The 13,647-nt window shown below is 49.4% G+C and overlaps 1 protein-coding gene and 1 long non-coding RNA gene across 2 annotated transcripts in view; both read left to right on the top strand.

The window, feature by feature from the left end:
- Positions 1–13,647, top strand: part of LOC143782515 (glyoxylate/hydroxypyruvate reductase B-like) — a 136,444-nt gene that overhangs the window by 38,616 nt on the left and 84,181 nt on the right. The gene's annotated exons all lie outside the window — the stretch shown is intronic.
- On the top strand, positions 5,583–11,731 carry LOC143782513 (uncharacterized). Its single transcript, XR_013216979.1, has 2 exons — positions 5,583–5,697; positions 10,512–11,731. It is a non-coding gene; the product is annotated as an uncharacterized LOC143782513 (long non-coding RNA).

The following is a 13,647-nucleotide window of genomic DNA, read 5'->3' as shown; positions in this document are numbered from 1 at the left end:
ATGGAGAGATGTCTGATAGATGCCTCTCCATTACTAACCTGAGGGCTTGATGTTACTTATAACATCAATAAAAAGGTGACATCAACCGCACAATTATGAACCCCTCTGCTACAGGGCAAGTGGGAAGAGCGAGGCTAAGTGCCAGAATTGGCACATCTATAAGATGCGCCATTTCTGCGACGGCTGAGAGCTGATGGTTTTTAGCCTGTGGGGCTGCCAATATCCATGGCCTCTTCACAGGCTATAAATATCAGCCTACAGCTGTCTGCCTAGCATTTGCTGGTTGGATTTTATGTCAATATTTTGTGTCCCCCTGTAAAATAGCCAGTAAAGGCTAAGCAAACAGCTGTGAGCTGATATTAATAGCCTGGGAACCTTTATGGTTATTGGCTCCTTTCCAGAATAGTAACATCAGCTGTCAGCTTTCCCACTGCTGGTTATGAAAATTATGCGGGAGCCCATGCAGGTTTTAGTTTTTGAAAAATAAACATATTGCATTTCACGCAGGTTTGTTAGTTGTTTTTTTTACAGCATATGTAGGTTAATTATGTTAATGCTCCTACATGGGTGTGTGTGTGTCTTTAGTTAATATTAATGAGGGTATCTCGTGAAGAGTTTGAATAAGGAAATGCATCAAATTCCTTTATTTATTTATTTATTTTTTAATATATCTTTATTTAGCGCTCACGATTTACAGAAACGCATCAAATCCGCATAAAAAAGTACAGAATTTCCACTGCGTTTTCTGCTAAGAGACGCACTAACCATGCAGACATTTCCTCAAGCAAATCTGCAACGTGCGCACATAGCCTTAACCATTATGCGTCCATATTCATTAATGAGCAGAACCACGTGACCGCTGAACACAGGAAGAGCTGCCCGGAGACCATCGGACATGCAGGGACCGCGCCAGGAGCAGGTGAGTATGTGACAGCTGCCGCTTCCCCGCCGACAATGACTCGAGTATAAGCCGAGAGGGTCTCTTTCTGCCCCAAAAAATTTCGGCTTATACGTGAGTATATACGGTACAGCATTCTAGAAGGGTGTGTATAAGGGCATATAGGTGCTGGTGGTACTATATATGGGAAAAACCTGGTGACAGGTTCCCTTTAAGAAACCTATGGAACTAGGTTAAAATTAGCATTTTTTTGGATGGTGAAAAACTTGTAATTTAAATATTGATGGTGGCTGAACTGCAGGTGGTCTGTGTCGCTTCATAAGTTTAAGGCCGGGGTCACACTAGAGTAGAATACGGACGAGCGCTATGTGAGAAAGCATCGCATGGCACTCGGACCAGTGTTAATCTATGGGGCAGATCACATCTGTGATTATTTTTTCATGCCGAATCAGCATACGAGAACAATCGCAGCATATATACCTGACAGGGGCCCATACAGTCAATATCTACAATAATATATACCTGACAGGGGCCCATACATTCTGATATCATCACTAATATATACCTGACAGGAGCCCATACATTCTGATACCATCACTAATATATACCTGACGGGGCCCATACATTCTGATATCATCATTAATATATACCTGACGGGGCCCATACATTCTGATATCATCAGTAATATATACCTGACAGGGGCTCATACATTCTGATATCACTAATATATACCTGACAGGGGCCCATACATTCTGATATCATCAGTAATATACACCTGACAGGGGCCCATACATTCTGATATCATCACTAATATATATACCTGACGGGGGCCCATACATTCTGATATCATCACTAATATATACCTGACAGGGGCCCATACATTCTGATATCATCACTAATATATACCTGACAGGGGCCCATACATTCTGATATCATCACTAATATATACCTGACAGGGGTCCATACATTCTGATATCATCACTAATATATACCTGACAGGGGCCCATACATTCTGATATCATCACTAATATATACCTGACAGGGGCCCATACATTCTGATACCATCACTAATATATATACCTGACAGGAGCCCATACATTCTGATATCATCACTAATATATACCTGACAGGAGCCCATACATTCTGATATCATCACTAATATATACCTGACAGGGGCCCATACATTCTGATATCATCACTAATATATACCTGACAGGAGCCCATACATTCTGATATCATCACTAATATATACCTGACAGGGGCCCATACATTCTGATACCATCACTAATATATACCTGACAGGAGCCCATACATTCTGATATCATCACTAATATATATACCTGACAGGAGCCCATACATTCTGATATCATCACTAATATATACCTGACAGGAGCCCATACATTCTGATATCATCAATAATATATACCTGACAGGGGCCCATACATTCTGATATCATCACTAATATATACCTGACAGGAGCCCATACATTCTGATACCATCACTAATATATACCTGACAGGAGCCCATACATTCTGATATCATCACTAATATATATACCTGACAGGAGCCCATACATTCTGATATCATCACTAATATATACCTGACAGGAGCCTGTACAGTCTGATATCATCACTAATATATACCTGACAGGGGTCCATACATTCTGATATCATCACTAATATATACCTGACAGGGGCCCATACATTCTGATATCATCACTAATATATACCTGACAGGAGCCTGTACATTCTGATATCATCACTAATATATACCTGACAGGGGCCCATACATTCTGATATCATCACTAATATATACCTGACAGGGGCCCATACATTCTGATATCATCACTAATATATACCTGACAGGGGTCCATACAGTCTGATACCATCACTAATATATACCTGACAGGAGCCCACACATTCTGATATCATCACTACTGTAATATATACCTCACAGAGGCCCATACATTCTGATATTATCACTAATATACACCTGACAGGAGCCCACACATTCTGATACCGTCAATGATATATATACCTGATAGGAGCCCATACATTCTGATATCATCACTTATATATACCTGACAGGAGCCCGTACAGTCTACAGTATATCTACAGTAATACATACCTGACAGGAGCCCGTACAGTCTATATCTACAATAATATATACCTGACAGGAGCCTGTACAGTCTATCTACAATAATATATATCTGACAGGAGCCCGTACAGTCTGTATCTACAATAATATATACCTGACAGGAGCCCATACAGTCTATATCTACCATAATATATATCTGACAGGAGCCCGTACAGTCTGTATCTACAATAATATATACCTGACAGGAGCCCGTACAGTCTATATCTACAATAATATATACCTGACAGGAGCCCGTACAGTCTATATCTACAATAATATATGCCTGACAGGAGCCCATACAGTCTATATCTACAATAATATATACCTGACAGGAGCCCGTACAGTCTGTATCTACAATAATATATACCTGACAGGAGCCCGTACACCTGACAGGAGCCCGTACAGTCTATATCTACAATAATATATACCTGACAGGAGCCCGTACAGTCTATATCTACAATAATATATACCTGACAGGAGCCCGTACAGTCTATATCTACAATAATATATACCTGACAGGAGCCCGTACAGTCTATATCTACAATAATATATACCTGACAGGAGCCCGTACAGTCTATATCTACAATAATATATGCCTGAAAGGAGTCTGTACAGTCTATATCTACAATAATATATACCAGGAAGGAGCCCATACACTCTAGCATCTTCAGTAATGAGCCGGCTAGAATGTATGGGCTGCAGTCAGGCACCTGGAAGGAGCCCATACACTCTAGCATCTTCAGTAGTGAGCCGGCTAGAGTGTATGGGCTGCAGTCAGGGAACCAGGAAGGAGCCCATACAGTCTATATCTACAATAATATATACCTGACAGGAGCCCGTACAGTCTGTATCTACAGTAATATATACCTGACAGGAGCCCGTACAGTCTATATCTACAATAATATATACCTGACAGGAGCCTGTACAGTCTGTATCTACAATAATATATACCTGACAGGAGCCCGTACCGTCTGTATCTACAATAATATATACCTGACAGGAGTCCGTACAGTCTATATCTACAATAATATATACCAGGAAGGAGCCCATACAGTCTATATCTACAATAATATATACCTGACAGGAGCCCGTACAGTCTGTATCTACAATAATATATACCTGACAGGAGCCCGTACCGTCTGTATCTACAATAATATATACCTGACAGGAGCCTGTACCGTCTGTATCTACAATAATATATACCTGACAGGAGCCTGTACAGTCTGTATCTACAATAATATATACCTGACAGGAGCCCGTACAGTCTATATCTACAATAATATATACCTGACAGGAGTCCGTACAGTCTATATCTACAATAATATATACCTGACAGGAGTCCGTACAGTCTATATCTACAATAATATATACCTGACAGGAGTCCGTACAGTCTATATCTACAATAATATATACCTGACAGGAGCTCGTACAGTCTATATCTACAATAATATATATCTGACAGGAGCTCGTACAGTCTATATCTACAATAATATATACCTGACAGGAGTCCGTACAGTCTATATCTACAATAATATATACCAGGAAGGAGCCCATACAGTCTATATCTACAATAATATATACCTGACAGGAGCCCGTACAGTCTGTATCTACAATAATATATACCTGACAGGAGCCCGTACCGTCTGTATCTACAATAATATATACCTGACAGGAGCCTGTACCGTCTGTATCTACAATAATATATACCTGACAGGAGCCTGTACAGTCTGTATCTACAATAATATATACCTGACAGGAGCCCGTACAGTCTATATCTACAATAATATATACCTGACAGGAGTCCGTACAGTCTATATCTACAATAATATATACCTGACAGGAGTCCGTACAGTCTATATCTACAATAATATATACCTGACAGGAGTCCGTACAGTCTATATCTACAATAATATATACCTGACAGGAGCCCGTACAGTCTATATCTACAATAATATATACCTGACAGGAGCCCGTACAGTCTATATCTACAATAATATATACCTGACAGGAGCCCGTACAGTCTATATCTACAATAATATATGCCTGAAAGGAGCCTGTACAGTCTATATCTACAATACTATATACCTGACAGGAGCCCATACAGTCTATATCTACAATAATATATGCCTGACAGGAGCCTGTACCGTCTGTATCTACAATAATATATACCTGACAGGAGCCTGTACAGTCTGTATCTACAGTAATATATACCTGACAGGAGCCCGTACAGTCAGTATCTACAATAATATATGCCAGAAAGGAGTCTGTACAGTCCATATCTACAATAATATATACCAGGAAGGAGCCCATAAAACTCTAGCATCTTCAGTAATGAGCCGGCTAGAGTGTATGGGCTGCAGTCAGGCACCTGGAAGGAGCCCATACACTCTAGCATCTTCAGTAGTGAGCCGGCTAGAGTGTATGGGCTGCAGTCAGGGAACCAGGAAGGAGCCCATACACTCTAGCATCTTCACAGTGAGCCGGCTAGAGTGTATGGGCTGCAGTCAGGACCTGGAAAGAGCCCATACACTCTAGGCTCAACCTAGAGTGTATGGGCTCCTTCCAGGTGTGACGTCATTTCCGGGGGCGTGTCCTATCGGGAGGGGGCGTGTTCTCCAAGGCGGCAAAGGAAAGCAGCATGACAGCTTGTGGACGCCATGGAGGTCAGTGGTTTCAGGGTGAAAAATGCTACTTGCCGATCGCTATTCGCTATTGGGGGGAGGCCCTGTGGTGGTCGACCTACTTGTCTGTGTGGGGAGTGACCCGTGGTGGGGTTTTGGGGGGTGTTGCTGGCTATTGTGGGGGACCCCTGTGGTGTGGTTTTGGGGGGCTCCGCTGCTGCTCGCTATTGTGGGGGACCGCTGTGGTAGGATTTTGGGGGGCTCCGCTGCTGGCTATTGTGGGGGTTCCCTGCGGTGGGATTTTGGGGGCTCCGCTGCTGCTGGCTATTGTGGGGGGCCTCCGCTGCTGCTAGCTATTGTGGGGGATCCCTGCAGTAGGATTTTGGGGGGCTCCGCTGCTGCTGGCTATTGTGGGGGACCCCTGTGGTGGGATTTTGGGGGGCTCTGCTGCTGCTGGCTATTGTGGGGGACCCCTGTGGTGGGATTTTGGGGGGCTCTGCTGCTGGCTATTGTGGGGGACCCCTGTGGTGGGATTTTAGGGGGCTCTGCTGCTGCTGGCTATTGTGGGGGACCACTGTGGTGGGATTTTGGGGGGCTCTGCTGCTGGCTATTGTGGGGGATCCCTGCGGTGGGATTTTGGGGGGCTCCGCTGCTGCTGGCTATTGTGGGGGACCGCTGCGGTGTGGTTTTGGGGGGCTCCGCTGCTGCTGGCTATTGTGGGGGACCGTTGCAGTTTTGGTGGGCTCCGCTGCTGCTGGCTATTGTGGGGGACCCCTGTGGTGGGATTTTGGTGGGCTCCGCTGCTGCTGGCTATTGTGGGGGACCCCTGCAGTGGGATTTTGGGGGGCTCCGCTGCTGGCTATTGTGGGGGACCGCTGCGGTGGGATTTTGGGGGGCTCCGCTGCTGGCTATTGTGGGGGACCGCTGCGGTGTGGTTTTGGGGGGCTCCGCTGCTGCTGGCTATTGTGGGGGACCGCTGCAGTTTTGGTGGGCTCCGCTGATGCTGGCTATTGTGGGGGACCCCTGTGGTGGGATTTTGGTGGGCTCCGCTGCTGCTGGCTATTGTGGGGGACCCCTGCGGTGGGATTTTGGTGGGCTCTGCTGCTGCTGGCTATTGTGGGGGACCGCTGCGGTGTGGTTTTGGGGGGCTCCGCTGCTGCTGGCTATTGTGGGGGGACCCCTGTGGTGGGGTTTTGGTGGGCTCCGCTGCTGCTGGCTATTGTGGGGGACCCCTGTGGTGGGATTTTGGTGGGCTCCGCTGCTGCTGGCTATTGTGGGGGATCCCTGCTGTGGGATTTTGGGGGGCTCCGCTGCTGCTGGCTATTGTGGGGGACCCCTGCAGTGGCATTTTGGGGGCTCCGCTGCTGCTGGCTTTTGTGGGGGACCGCTGCGGTGTGGTTTTGGGGGGCTCCGCTGCTGCTGGCTATTGTGGGGGGACCCCTGTGGTGGGGTTTTGGTGGGCTCCGCTGCTGCTGGCTATTGTGGGGGATCCCTGCTGTGGGATTTTGGGGGGCTCTGCTGCTGCTGGCTATTGTGGGGGACCCCTGCGGTGGCATTTTGGGGGGCTCCGCTGCTGCTGGCTATTGTGGGGGACCGGTGTGGTTTTGGGGGGCTCCGCTGCTGCTGGCTATTGTGGGGGACCGCTGCGGTGTGGTTTTGGGGGGCTCCGCTGCTGCTGGCTATCGTGGGGGACCGCTGCTGTGTGGTTTTGGGGGGCTCCGCTGCTGCTGGCTATTGTGGGGGACCGCTGCGGTGTGGTTTTGGGGGGCTCCGCTGCTGCTGGCTATTGTGGGGGACCGCTGCGGTTTTGGTGGGCTCCGCTGCTGGCTATTGTGGGGGACCCCTGTGGTGTGGTTTTGGTGGGCTCCGCTGCTGCTGGCTATTGTGGGGACCCCTGTGGTGGGGTTTTGGTGGGCTCCGCTGCTGCTGGCTATTGTGGGGGACCCCTGTGGTGGGATTTTGGTGGGCTCCGCTGCTGCTGGCTATTGTGGGGGACCCCTGCGGTGGGATTTGGGGGGGGCTCCGCTGCTGCTGGCTATTGTGGGGGACCGCTGCTGTGTGGTTTTGGGGGGCTCCGCTGCTGCTGGCTATTGTGGGGGACCGCTGCAGTTTTGGTGGGCTCCGCTGCTGCTGGCTATTGTGGGGGACCCCTGCGGTGGGATTTTGGTGGGCTCCGCTGCTGCTGGCTATTGTGGGGGACCCCTGCGGTGGGATTTTGGTGGGCTCCGCTGCTGCTGGCTATTGTGGGGGACCCCTGTGGTGTGGTTTTGGGGGGTTCCGCTGCTGGCTATTGTGGGGGACCCCTGTGGTGTGGTTTTGGTGGGCTCCGCTGCTGCTGGCTATTGTGGGGGACCCCTGTGGTGGGGTTTTGGTGGGCTCCGCTGCTGCTGGCTATTGTGGGGGACCCCTGTTGTGGGGTTTTGGTGGGCTCCGCTGCTGCTGGCTATTGTGGGGGACCCCTGTGGTGAGGTTTTGGTGGGCTCCGCTGCTGCTGGCTATTGTGGGGGACCCCTGTGGTGAGGTTTTGGTGGGCTCCGCTGCTGCTGGCTATTGTGGGGGACCCCTGTGGTGGGGTTTTGGTGGGCTCCGCTGCTGATGGCTATTGTGGGGGACCCCTGTGGTGGGATTTTGGTGGGCTCCGCTGCTGCTGGCTATTGTGGGGGATCCCTGCTGTGGGATTTTGGGGGGCTCCGCTGCTGCTGGCTATTGTGGGGGACCCCTGCGGTGGGATTTGGGGGGGCTCTGCTGCTGCTGGCTATTGTGGGGGACTCCTGCGGTGGGATTTTGGGAGGCTCCGCTGCTGCTGGCTATTGTGGGGGACCCCTGTGGTGGGCTTTTGGGGGGACCTGCTGCTGCTTGCTATTGTGGGATTTTGTGGGGGGGGACTGCTGCTGGCTGTTGTGGTGGACTTCTGTGGTAGGCAACCTGCTTTTGTGAGGGGGGCTGCAGGCTATTGGGGGACCCCTGACCTGCTTGTGGGGGGGGGCGACCTGCTGCATGCAATTGGGGGTGACCCATTTTAGTGGGGGGGTGACCTGCTTGTGGGGGGGGGACCTGCTGCTGGCAATTGGGGGGACCCCTGTGGTGGGATTTAGGGGTGACCTGCTTATGGGGAGACTTGTTTGGGGTGGGAGACCTGCTGCTGGCTATTGGGGTGACCCCTGTGGTGTGATTTGGGGGCGACCTGCATGCGGGGGACCCCTTTTAGTGAGGGTGACCTGCTTATGGTTGGGTTTGGGGAGGCGACCTGCTTGTTGCGGGACCCCTTTTAGTGGGGGCGACCTGCTTGTGGAGGGGTGACCTGCTGATGGCTATTGATGGGCCCCTGTGGTGGGGTTTGGGGGTGACCTGCTGGCTATTGTTGGGGACCCCTGTGGTGGGGTTTGGAGGTGACGTGCTGCTTACGGGGTGGACCCCTTTTAGTGGGGGCGACCTGCTGCTGGCTATTGGGGAGACCCTGGTGATGGGGTATGAGGGCGACATGCTTGTGGTCGGGTTTTGGGAGGGCGTGACCTGCTGTCTATTGGGGGGGACCCTTGTGGTGGATGTGGGGGGAGACCTGCTGCAAGCTATTGGGAGACCCCTGTGGTGGGATGCGGGGGTGACCTTGTGGTGGGATGTGGGGAGGCGACCTGCATGTGAGGGGTGACCTGCTGCAGGCTATTTGGGGGACCCCTGTGGTGAGATTTGAGGGCGACCTGCTTGTCGTTGAATGTGGGGAGGCGACCTGCTTGTCGTTGAATGTGGGGAGGCGACCTGCTTGTCGTTGAATGTGGGGAGGCGACCTGCTTGTCGTTGAATGTGGGGAGGCGACCTGCTTGTCGTTGAATGTGGGGAGGCGACCTGCTTGTCGTTGAATGTGGGGAGGCGACCTGCTTGTCGTTGAATGTGGGGAGGCGACCTGCTTGTCGTTGAATGTGGGGAGGCGACCTGCTGCTGGCTATTGGGGGGATCCCGTGGTGGGATTTGGGGATGACCTGCTGCTTACAGATGGAACCCTTTTATTGGGGGGTGACCTGCTGCTTACTGGGGGATCCCTTTTATTGGGGGCGACCTGCTTATGGGTTGGGTTTGGGGGGGGGCTGAAGAGGGTTTAAGCTGGGTGGGGGGTGGACATCGAAGGGGGTGTGTGCTGGGTGGGGGGGTCCACGTCCGATGGGTGTTGGATGTCCGATGGGGGTTTGTGGGGGTTGGACGTCCGATGGGGGTTTGTGCTCGGGAGGGGGGGTCCACGTGTGATGGGGGTTTGTGCGGGGTGGGGGGTCTGCATCTGGGGGTTTGCTGGGTGGGGGGTTCCGCGTCCGGTGGGGGTTGGACGTCCGATGGTGGTTTGTGGGGGTTGGACGTCCGATGGGGGTTGGACGTCCGATGGGGGTTTGTGGGGGTTGGACGTCCGATGAGAGTTTAAGCTGGGGTGGCGTTCGATTGGAGGGGGTGTCTGATGGGATTTATGGTTGGGGCAGGGGGCGCCATATTTGGATTTACGCTTGAGGGGAGGGAATGTCTGGTGGGCTTTGGATTTATCCTGTGGGGTCCGCTGGTTAATGTGAGGTGGATGTTGCTGACTGGGGGAGCAAGGTTATGCTGTGTGGCCATCTGGTTGATGTGGGGGGGGGGGGGGCTAATGCTTCATTGGGGTACACAAAAAAAATATGAGTGTATGCTGCTTATGCTATGCAAAAAAAAAAGGTATTTCCCTGTAGAGTAGGCCACACCACCAACTGGCACGAAGCTAATCCTTTTTAGCTTAATGTCAGTAGGAGGCAGACATGGGTCTGGACCACCCAGCTCAGTTCTGACTTAGGTTTTTTGGGGGGGGGGGTTTATTAACGATTTTCCTTTTTCTTTTTTTTCAGATACGGCTTTTGAGGGCGACAGTGGAATTGTCACTCTAATCTCCCACCTAGAATTGTCACTACCATATCATCTGTGGTCTACGAGGCAAGGCCCTAACACATCAAAAGTGTTTGTGGTTCCCCAGAGGACGGTCCATGCCACGAATCCCCCTACCCTCTGCCCCCCCCAGAGCCAGATAGAGTAGGGAGGGAAGACTAATCCGTTATGTGCCAGCCGCCGAAAGGTCTGCGTCCAGGTTATTCCATGCCCATCTTCATCATCGGTCTGTGAAGAATGATGTGTGACCTTCAGGACAGGTATATCCTACCAGGCAGTGAGGGGGCTACTTTAAAAAAAAAAAAAAAAAAATGGAAAGGACAGGACAAGTATGTCCTAGTTTGCCCCTGAGCAATATGGACATCTTCTGGGGAAACCTTCCTATTCATGCAGCCTCCATGTTTTCCAGAGGCTCCTGTGACCCTGCTCTTAAAATATCCATGCTTCGGTCTAGGCCTTCTCTGGTGGCCGGTCCACACCGCCGGTGCCCTGAATAATCATGCACCCCAACTTTCTAGTGTGTCCTACTCTGCACCTATCAGTTTAAGAGTACTTCGCTTCTGCAACAGAGGACTAAAGTCTGCCTCCCAAGACATCTGCTGTTCAATTTTGGTTGTTTTGGAAATGTTCTGTCCAAAAAACCGACGGGACAACTCTCCGACCCGCCAGGAAAAGATGAGACCTTCCTTTAGGCCAACCCCCTCCTGGCATCCATGAACCCACCAGCACTGGTCTGCTAGGCCTGGTTCTAGCAGACTCTCTTCGACATGATGGGGCGTTCCCACCTTGGATGTTTCTCAGGGTCGGCTGCCGTGTCCTTCACAATTCAAGGCCGGTATTACGATCTCTGGTCTGGGACACCGAAACCTCAGACATCGGAGGCAGGCCTGGGGGGAACAGAGCCACATACCAAACCGACAGTCCAACCCGCATGCACCAACAGCATACTACAGTTTTACAATACTTTAGAAATGCATAAAATGAAACAAGCAAAGGCATAAAGTTATTCAATGCAAAAAAATGCAGTTTTATAAAATTGGAAATGTTTCTATATCTAATGGTAAAATGATATTTATCCAGTATTTCTATAAGTAAAAGTCTGAGATTTCTGTGGGAAATGGTCATTTGTTCCTCTTAAACCAGTTCTGAATGTAAATAAAACATTACTCTGATGAAGTCTCCACATTGTATTTTCGCCTTTCATTTCATGCGCAGGGCAGGACAAGCCCATGATGTATCTGTGTAACACATGGCAGGTGCTATAATAACAGCCGTAGGCTGGTTTCACACCAGCGTTCGGCAGGGCTGCGGATGGCAGCCTTCTTCCTCCGTTAAGGCTACTTTCACACTAGCGTCGCTTGCTGTACGTCTCAATGCGTCATTTTGGAGAAAAAACGCATCCTGCAAAGTTGCCTGCATGATGCGTTTTTTCTCCATAGACTTTCATTAGCAACACATTGGGACGGATTGCCACACGTCGCATCCATCATGCGACAGATGCGTCGTGTTTTGGCGGACCGTCGGCACAAAAAAAGTTCCATGTAACTTTTTTGTGCGTCGAGTCCGCCATTTTCGACCGCGCATGCGTGGCCGAAACTCCGCCCCCTCCTCCCCGGAACTCACAATAGGCCCCGGATGCGTTGTAAAACTGCCTCCGCTGCCCACGTTGTTCTACATAAAACACACTGTCCGTCGGGCCGACGGTTTGCGACTGCCCGTACCGACTGACTAGTGTGAAAGTAGCCTTAGCCCTGCTCACTGCCACAACTCTTCATTCAGTTCCGCCTACGTCTGCATGCGTCCTGCATACCCTATCTTTAATATTGGGTACGCAGGCCAAGCGGATGCCTCCGCATGCGTTGTTTCAACGCTGCGCCGACTGCAATAAAATGCAACATGTTGCGTTCGACGCAGTTCAGCGCATCTTCAAAATGAGGCATGCCTGTGTACCCAATGTTAGATAGGGGACGCATGCAGACTTAGGCGGAGCTGAAGGAAGAGGCGCAGCAGTGGGCGGGGCTTAATGGAGGAAGAATGCTGCCGAACGCTGGTGTGAAACCTGCCTGAGACAGGTAAGCCACTTTTGAAACAGTGTTCACATGTACAAGCTCTTAGCCCCTTTGTGGCGTGGCCAATTTTTTAAAATCTGACCAGTGTCACTTTATATAGTAATAACTCTGGAATGCTTCAACATCCCATTGATTTTGAGTTTAATTTTTTTTTTCGTGTTATATTAGACTTTATGATAATGGTATACTTGAGTTGATATGTTTTGATTTATTTTGTAAAAAATCAGAAATTTTACAAATTTTAAAAAATATAAATTTTTAATGATTTTCCCTTTAAGGCCGGAGTCACACTAGAGAGGAATACGGACGAGTGCTATGCGAGAAAAAAATCGCATAGCACTCGAACCAATGTTAATCTCCCATCACTTTTTTTTTCACGGCCGTATATGTGCGAGTGAAATTGCAGTATGCTGTGATTTGCACCGTATATCAGCCGAGACTCGCCAATGAAAGTCTATTTGTGCAAGAAAAACTCACACCACACGGGCCTTCAGTGTGACTTGCGAGAAATACGCAACGGTGTCCTTTGAAAGGCCGACAATTCAGGTGCAGTGTACAGTAAAATCACACTGACAGGTTACAATAGAATAGACATATACACACAGTATAGGTGTATATAAAATCTAAAGAGATACACTACAGACCAAAAGTTTGGACACACCTCATTTAAAGATTTTTCTGTATTTCATGACTGAAAATTGTATATTCACACTGAAGGCATCAAAACTATGAATTAACACATGTGGAATTATATACTTAATTTCAGTTTCACACTTTTTTGTTATGTCTTATATTCTAGGTTCTTCAAAGTAGCCACCTTTTTCTTTGATGACTGCTTTTCACACTCTTGGCATTCTCTTGATGAGCTGCAAGAGGTAGTCACTGGGAATGATTTTCACTTCACAGGTGTGCCCTGTCAGGTTTAATAAGTGGGATTTCTTGCCTTATAAATGGGTTTGGGACCATCAGTTGTGTTGTGCAGAAGTCTGGTGGATACACAGCTGATAGTCCTACTGAATAGACTGTTAGC

This window comes from Ranitomeya variabilis, chromosome 6 (genome assembly GCF_051348905.1).
Source record: "Ranitomeya variabilis isolate aRanVar5 chromosome 6, aRanVar5.hap1, whole genome shotgun sequence".
Taxonomy (NCBI): domain Eukaryota; kingdom Metazoa; phylum Chordata; class Amphibia; order Anura; family Dendrobatidae; genus Ranitomeya; species Ranitomeya variabilis.
This window is presented reverse-complemented; position numbering and strand designations above follow the sequence as displayed.